Source organism: Rhamphochromis sp. 'chilingali' (assembly GCF_963969265.1).
Source record: "Rhamphochromis sp. 'chilingali' genome assembly, chromosome: 5".
NCBI classification, from domain to species: Eukaryota; Metazoa; Chordata; class Actinopteri; order Cichliformes; family Cichlidae; genus Rhamphochromis; species Rhamphochromis sp. 'chilingali'.
In genome coordinates this window covers 14,156,529-14,164,690 of record NC_137932.1, presented here as the reverse complement: position 1 = coordinate 14,164,690, position 8,162 = coordinate 14,156,529, and positions in this window count along the sequence as shown.

Here is an 8,162-nt window from a genome sequence, read left to right as displayed (position 1 = left end):
AAAGAGCTGGGGAGAGGACACAGATGGAAACTATTAATAGCAGATGAGAAGACAGTGGATGTGACAGACAAAGACAAAGAAAAGGGTTAAACAAAAACAACACATCAGAAAACCAACAATCAATTAGCTATTAGTCATTATTAATCTCTGGCTCTATTCCATAGCGTGTCTTTGTCCTGTCTGCTTCCCTCTCTCCAACTGGTCACAGCAGATGGCCGCCCATCCCTGAACCTGGTTCTTCTGGAGGTTCTTCGTGTTAAAAGAGAGTTTTTCCTTCCCAGTGTTGCCAAAGTGCTTACTCATAGGGGATCATATGATTGTCAGGTTTTTCTCTGTTTTCCTTGTATTATTGGAGGGTCTTTACCTTAAAATATAAAGCATCTTGAGGTAACTGTTGTTCTGATTTGGAGCTATATAAATAAATTTTAATTGAATTGAATTGAAACAGAAACAGAAGTTAGCCAGAAGACAAAATAGTAACACTGGGACATGCAGACATAAACAAGACAGGAATACCAGGAACAAGAAAACGTTAAAAACATTAAAGAAAATATCAATAAAATTTAAAGAGAAACTAAACAAGAACCCAGAACCATGTGAAATACAATTTTACATGCCTGATGATTAAAAAATAAGTTTTGTTCACATTTGCTTACAAGTTTAATATAGCTGTTAAGGTAGCTTGTTGAGTCATGAAGATCTTCTACTTCACCATTTGCAGCTTCCTTAGCATTATTATTATTGTTAGTAGTAGCAGTAGTATTTCTTGTCAGAAGCTGTCTAGTCCTGTGGAGTTCCACAGGGAACAATTTTGGGACCCATAAACTTTAACCTAGATATCGTATATCTTTAACTTTCAATTGCTTTTTTTTTCCTTTTTGTAAAAAAACATGTTTTACTATTTTTATGCAGATGACGTTCAGCTTTCTGTTTGACTGGCATCTAGTCTTGGTTGAATGCAAATGTTCTACACTCTGACAAAACAGAAACTCTTATCATTTTCAAAGCACTGGAAGAAGATTTGAAGTTTTTCATGGATGGAACCCACATACTCAATTCTGCTGCTCAACCCACAAATGCATTTCCTTACAAATGTGGTACTATTTGAGGGGAAATAAATAGGCTTTTTTAACAAAATAAGATTTATTGCCAGGAAGCATTGTAACAACAAAGAAAAAATCGACCAAACACTAATTTCTTTACATTTTATGCTAGGTTTATGTAAACAGTACTCACTTACTTACTTATAAAACCTTCCAGTGAAATAATAAAAAAGCACTCATTCTATATTTAGACAGGAAACTATTTGAACCCAGTGTAAGAGGTGCCACTTGTGCAAAAGAGAATTTTAACAAACAATAGTGCAAATGGCATCGATAAATAACACGTACCCTATACATGTGAGAAACAGCAACAAGAAGGTATGATAGAGAAATGTCTAAGTCTATGTGGAAACTTATGACGTGACAGGTGAGTTTACTTGTCACCAAAAGAAGAGCTGACTGAGGAAAATGTCAGCTTTGCAGAGAGCCCAGTATATACTTTCAGCTGCCCATAACATTACTCCACATTGGTCTCAAACCGAGTCTAGTATTCAGACAGAGCTCAAAGTATTTATAATGCTCAACAATTTCAAATTCATGTAGGGTTTGAATATGGACATTAGGCTGAATTATTAATGGCGACTAAATTAATAATGACTGACCTCAAAGTCATCATCTTCATGTCAGCTTAGCAAACTACATCCGCCAATGGTATTAACATAACAGCACTGATTGCTTCGAGGAACTGCAGCACTAAGTGAATAAAGCATGAATCTAACTATTGGCTGAGGGAATGTGTCGATGAATTCATTTTTTAAAACTAATCAGGAGATCAGCAGAAAGAATCTGTAATCCAAATCGCTTGGATTATTTTACACTTTATTTAAAAGAGATTTGTCAGGTGGTGACTAATAAATTTATAATAAAAGATGGAAAAGAGACATGCTATGGAAACTCTTTAAATAATAATCAAGTAAAAATGTTTGTTTTTGTGGTTTACAATAAAGGTTTTCTAACTCTGGAATTAAGTGGTTTTAGGAAACTATGGTTATTTATGTAACTGAAGATAAAAAAAAATTAAAAAAAACCCCAAAAAACCCTCAGTTGTTTTTTGAATAAACTGCTGAAGATTTATGGGTCTTGGTGTTAAAAACTAAACCTCTGTCAGTGTAATAAATGATTATAGACTTACATAATAACAACTTTCACTCAGTCTCAGTATCCCTGCACAAGAGGGGAAAAGCAGGAGAGAAATATAAACAAAATTGTTTCTGTGACCTTAGCAGAAACCACTGCTGCCGCAGAGTGAATGTGATGTGGCTGTACTCTGTGGCTGGCTGTACTATGTAATGATTGATCAAAACATTATATATACATTTAAGTGCAAGGGCTAATGGAAGTATTAAAACAGTTTCTCCAAGCTGTCGTCTCTGCAGTTTCTGATTCACACGAGGAACTGAAAAAGAAAAAAAACTCTTCTACTTCTCTCTTCATTTCTCACTTGACAAAATCATGTTCCGGCTCATTAACATTTCACAAATGTGGAAACATTAAAGTTATATATTTATTTTAGAGTTGGCTCATTATGGTGTTGTTGCCCAAGTTACTGCATTAAACTATACCGCCGAATTCTTCTTCTCTCGGCTTCTCTCGCCACGGTGGATCACCTGCCTCCATTTCATCCTATCGCTGGCTTTCACTCCATCCCTCTCTGCATGTCCACTTGTGGTCTTTCTCTTTTACTCCTGCCTTACAGCTCCATCGTCAACACTCTTTCTCCAATGTATTCACCATCTCTCCTCTGCACATGTCCCAACCACCTCAGCTTTGCCTCTCTAATATCTCTTTCCCAATATAGATTTTTATAATTGGCCATCGACCTGCAGGGTAAACAGCATTCAAGCTGATTTTTTGTTAGTAAACACTACCAATTACAAATGTTCTTAAACAGATTTAAACGTAATGTTTTCGTCAGTAAATGCAGAAATGTATCAGTGAATCCAGTTTGTGAAGAGCTGTTCCTCGGTTTTAGAAGGCCAGTAACAACCTAAGTGGATAATTCGTTGTAACTTTGGGACATGGTTTATTACTGCAATTGTTTTTCTTAAATTTTAATTTCTTTTAGTACACTCCCATTCAAATTAAAAAAATTCATGTATGAGAGTGTAATCAAATGTATTACAGATCACTTTTGGCTAAATCAGCCAACATAAACCTGCAATTTGAAATTTAAGCTGTTTGATAGAACATTGAATGAATATGGAGGACCAGAAATAAAACCCCTTTCCCCCTATGTAGCCCATCTTTTGGCACAATTTATAAAGCTTTGGAAACTAAAGCTTGGCTTGAATTTTTATATAAGGTACAACAGGTGTAAGACCTTTATATGAGAGACACAAAATTAATGTAAGATCAATATAAAAACTATTTTTGTTGACTATTTTAACACTTTAGATGGGTCAGATAAGATAATGCATGGATGAATGTAGTGATGGGACGTTCTGTATCGAGGCTTCGGAGCGTGTGTCGAGTAATGGAGGGGGCGTTTCTGCGAAGCGCGTATCGAGGCTTGCTTCATTTATGGGAGGAGCTGAAAATGATGACGTCCGAAGCCTCGCTGCCCGGCTGTACCACGTGACTGGTTCATGAAGTGGGTCGAACTTTGCCGCGAGATATGACAGCGATATAAACCCCTCAGACTTCATTCAAAAATGTGGGTGTTTGATGGAGAGTTGCGGTTAGAGAGAGTTTGGAGACCGTTTGGAGGTTTATGAGAGTGAGGAGAGAAAGTCAGGAGAGAATGGAGCCAGCTAAGAAGAGGAGGATGTCCTCCCCTGTGTGGGAACATTTTGATTTTATTCCTCCCAACAAGGTATGTAAATTTCTACAGAAGATGTATTTTCATAGTACTGATGGTGCAATACAATTTATGTTGAGCTGTCTTGACTTTTGTACAAGGTGAAGTGTTTGCTATGTGCCAGGGAGCTGGGATATAACAACAACACCTCATCCATGCTTAGGCACTACAGAGCTTTGCATGAGAATAAGAGGAACACCGATTGTGGAGCAAGACCAGGTGAGCCATCAAATGCAATGATAATATAGCATGCAGTAATGTTACTAAATGATATAACAATATTATACAACTGTAATAAGTTACATGTGTGATATTTATATTTGTGCTTTGTCTTTATTGTCTTTCCTCAGGAGAACAATCTCAAATAGATGAAGACCTGGTCAGCATGGTGATTGAGGACTCCCAGCCATTTAGCATTGTGGAGGACAAAGGATTCAAAAGATTTGTTAAATCATTAAATCCTAGCTATGTTCTCCCCACTAAAAAGGACGTAAAAGCAGTGAAAATTTAGTTTTTACAGAATAAAATGTGAACAGGCAGGACTGAGGCTCAAAGCCTCAGTGTGTAGCTGTCCATACCTCAACGTTACAAAAGCACAACTACTGTCCACACCCCAACCACACCTCACCTCACAGTAAATGATCATTTCCATTTCAAGCATTTCCAAATAATCATTTCCCATACTGCCACTATAAATATACACAGTATACTGCCATCACTACAATATAGATGTTTTACACACTCCTTTTGTTGTTGACATTTACAGGCTGTGTGCAAAATGCCACACTCTTCAAATTCATGCCAGCTATTATTTTTACGTCCAGTAGGTGTCCTGCTAGAGCAAATGAAGCTTCATGAAGCTTCGCGTTGGGGTGAACCAATTGGATGAAAAGCTTCAGTGCTTCATGGGGCTTCATCTGCCCATCACTAGATGAATGTGTCACAGTCTGGAGGAGGTAGACTGTATAGAGTGACGAAGAGGACCCAAAATGCAGACACCAAGGAACGTGGAACAAAACTTGAATGTTAACAGAAAGCGAGCCGTTTATTAAGGCTGGTAAAAACATTACAAAACAAAAGGCAGAGGTGAAGCTTAAAAAATAACCTAAACTGGGGAAACTGAAGGTAAACATAAAAAAGACCCAAAACATGAAACCTGATGTGGGACCATGGAACCGTGGCACAAAGGACAACAGACGACATGACACTAAGCAAAGGAGGACAGAGGACTTAAGTACACCGAGAGATAATGAGGGGATTGGGAACAGGTGGGAACACAGCTGGGACAAATCAGACCTAATGAGACAAGGGGAAGCAAAACTAGACACACTGCACATAGGACAGGGAATTTCACAATAAAACAGGAAACAGAATGGAATGCAGACATGACAACACAAACTTGACAGCATAAGACACGCAGCATGAAACACATAAAAGGTGAGGGAAACTTAAATACAGGGGTAGAAAAGACAAATGGGAATCTAATAAACAAATAAGATTAGCTAACCTAAAGAAGTTAAACATAAACATAAACATCCAAATAAACTAAAACTTAAAACGCTGGGTCAACAGACCCAGGAACGTGACATAATGGATGTTCTGTCACATTGTCAGAGCATTTTGTCACTATATAAGGTTTATTAATGTGCTTATAACTAAACTGACTCGATATGAATAAATAATTTACTGATATTAGCTGCACAACAGTTAACATTCCTACCACAGGACTCCTAACCTCTACAAAAGACCCCATTTGTGTGCATTAATATAATATATATATATAATGTCATAATGTCAGGGAGGGTAAGAAGATCTTGGATTCAAATCCACCAACTGGCCTGGTTGATACTAAGGTTTCCAAAGACAGCGGAGTTAGGTTAACTGGTGATTCTTAATTGTGAGTATGACTGGTTTTCTGTCTCTCTATGTTAGCCCTAAGACAAACTGGCGACCTGTTGCCTTATGGCAGTTGGGATAGGAAGAAAATAATAAAATCAAGAAACAATTATATCATAGAAAAACAAGCTCAGAACTAGAATAACTACAACAAAACAATCAATAATATTAAAAAAGTTTCTGGAAGACAAGAACAAGCCCTGGGACCATGAAATATAATAGCAACTTGATGAATTTATCTAATAGCTACAACCATAATGATTACAGTTTGTGCACTACTTTTATTTTCCTGTGAATTGTAGTGTAAAGTCATTGTTAACCTTGCTACGAGCAGCACTTTGGTAAAGTGACAAAATAAAGAAGGGATGACAAATGGGAAAGCAAGAACCCTCGACGCCTACACTGAGGAAATTCAGTGGCTCTTTTATGCTTTGAGGGACATTTTGCTGCCGTGATTAGAATCCAGTTAGATCCCTACAGGAACAGGTCACTGAAAAGTTTCTTTAGAATTTTCTAGTTTTTTACTTTCAGGCTTTTCTTTAATTTAATAATTTCTCCATATTTAGTCTTCTTAAGATACGATAAGATAAGATAAGATAAGATAACCTTTTTTAGTCCCACACGTGGGAAATTTGTTTTGTCACAGCAGAAAGTGGACAGTGCAAAGTTATGTAGCAAAAATTAGAGAACACTGGAATACAATAATAATAATATACTGTACACAACTGTACAGAATATAATATAATAAAATAAAATAATATATACATCAAAATAAAATAAAATATATACAATAGGATATAAATAGAATACAAATGCTATATACAACTGAGTAAAAATACAACTTTGCACTTATTGCACTTAGTCTTATTGCACATGTGTGAGTTTGTGTGTGTTTGATCAGCTGCAAAAGTCTTTGTTGTAGAGTCTGACAGCAGTGGGAAGGAAAGTCCTGTGAAATCTCTCTGTCCCACAGCGTGGGTGCTGCAGCCTGCTACTGAAGGAGCTGCTCAGTGCTGTCAGAGTCTCCTGCATGGGGTGGGAGATGTTGTCCAACAGGGATGACAGCTTAGCCACCATTCTCCTGTCACTCACCACCTCCACTGGGTCCAGAGGGCATCCTAGAACAGAGTGGATCAGCCTGTTCTGTCTCTTCCTGTCCCCGGCAGAGATGTTGCCGCTCCAGCAGACCACATCATAAAAGATGGCTGAGGCCACCACAGAGTCATAGGCTGTATCCCAATTCAGGGTCTGCAGCCTTAAAGGCCGCATTTTAAGGCCGATTACGTCACAGCGACACGACGAAGGCTGTCCCAATTCGAAGGCTGCTCGAAATGCGGCCCTCAAATGCGTCCTTCATTTCCCTGAATTTTAAGGACGTGGCGGTGTAGACTTCGTGGCCCAACATATCCCAGAATGCATAGCGCAGCGGTGGGTGTGGATAATTTTGCCGCCCGAAGAGTAAACTTTAAGTAAGTACTGAATATTACGTCACTTATTTATGTGCAAATGTTTAATAACGAAGAACATTAGTGACATTAGAGACATTAGTGACGTTTGTACTAACTTGGTTTTAAAGCCTTTACTTTAAAATATACGCCGTTCAATAGCTGACCTTAATCTTACAGAGAATGATCAAAGCTCATGTAGAAACAAACAAACAAATGAACAAAAGATTTCCTCCTTCATTTCTGTCAAGCAATGCTGTATGAAACGTTTCCAGCTGTTAGTATCATGGTTGCTAGGCAACCTGGGCAGCGCAACAGAGGCTAGACCGTTCCATTTCACAAGCCTCGCACTTCCGGCCCTAGCGGTCTTTAAGTACGCGGCCCTTGAGGATCGTTGAGGCTGCGCACTTTAGGGCTGCAGACCCTGAATTGGGATACAGCCATAGAAGGTCTTCAGGAGTGGGCCCTTCACTCCAAAAGACCTGAGTCTCCGCAGCAGGTACAGTCTCCTCTGCCCTTTCCTGTAGAGGGCGTCTGAATTATGAGTCCAATCCAGTTTGTTGTTCAGATGAACACCAAGGTACCTGTAGCTGTCCACAGCATCAATGTCCATACCTTGGATGTTCAGTGGTTGCAGTGGAGGATGTTTGTGCCTGTGGAAGTCTACCACCAGCTCCTTGGTTTTATTAGTGTTGATCTGGAGGTAGTTCAGCTGGCACCTATTACTATGGTTTGTTTTGTTTTTTTACCTGGTTTCCGTTAGTGTTTGATATTGTTTATATTTTTGATCCCTTGTACTTTAATAGTCGTCCCAGTGTCTTCCACAAAATTTTAAGTATTCGTCTCTTCCCGTTTTATTTTGACAGTCACTGTGTCATGTAGTTTTACTTCCCCTAGCTCACTGTTTTCGATTAGTTTTAG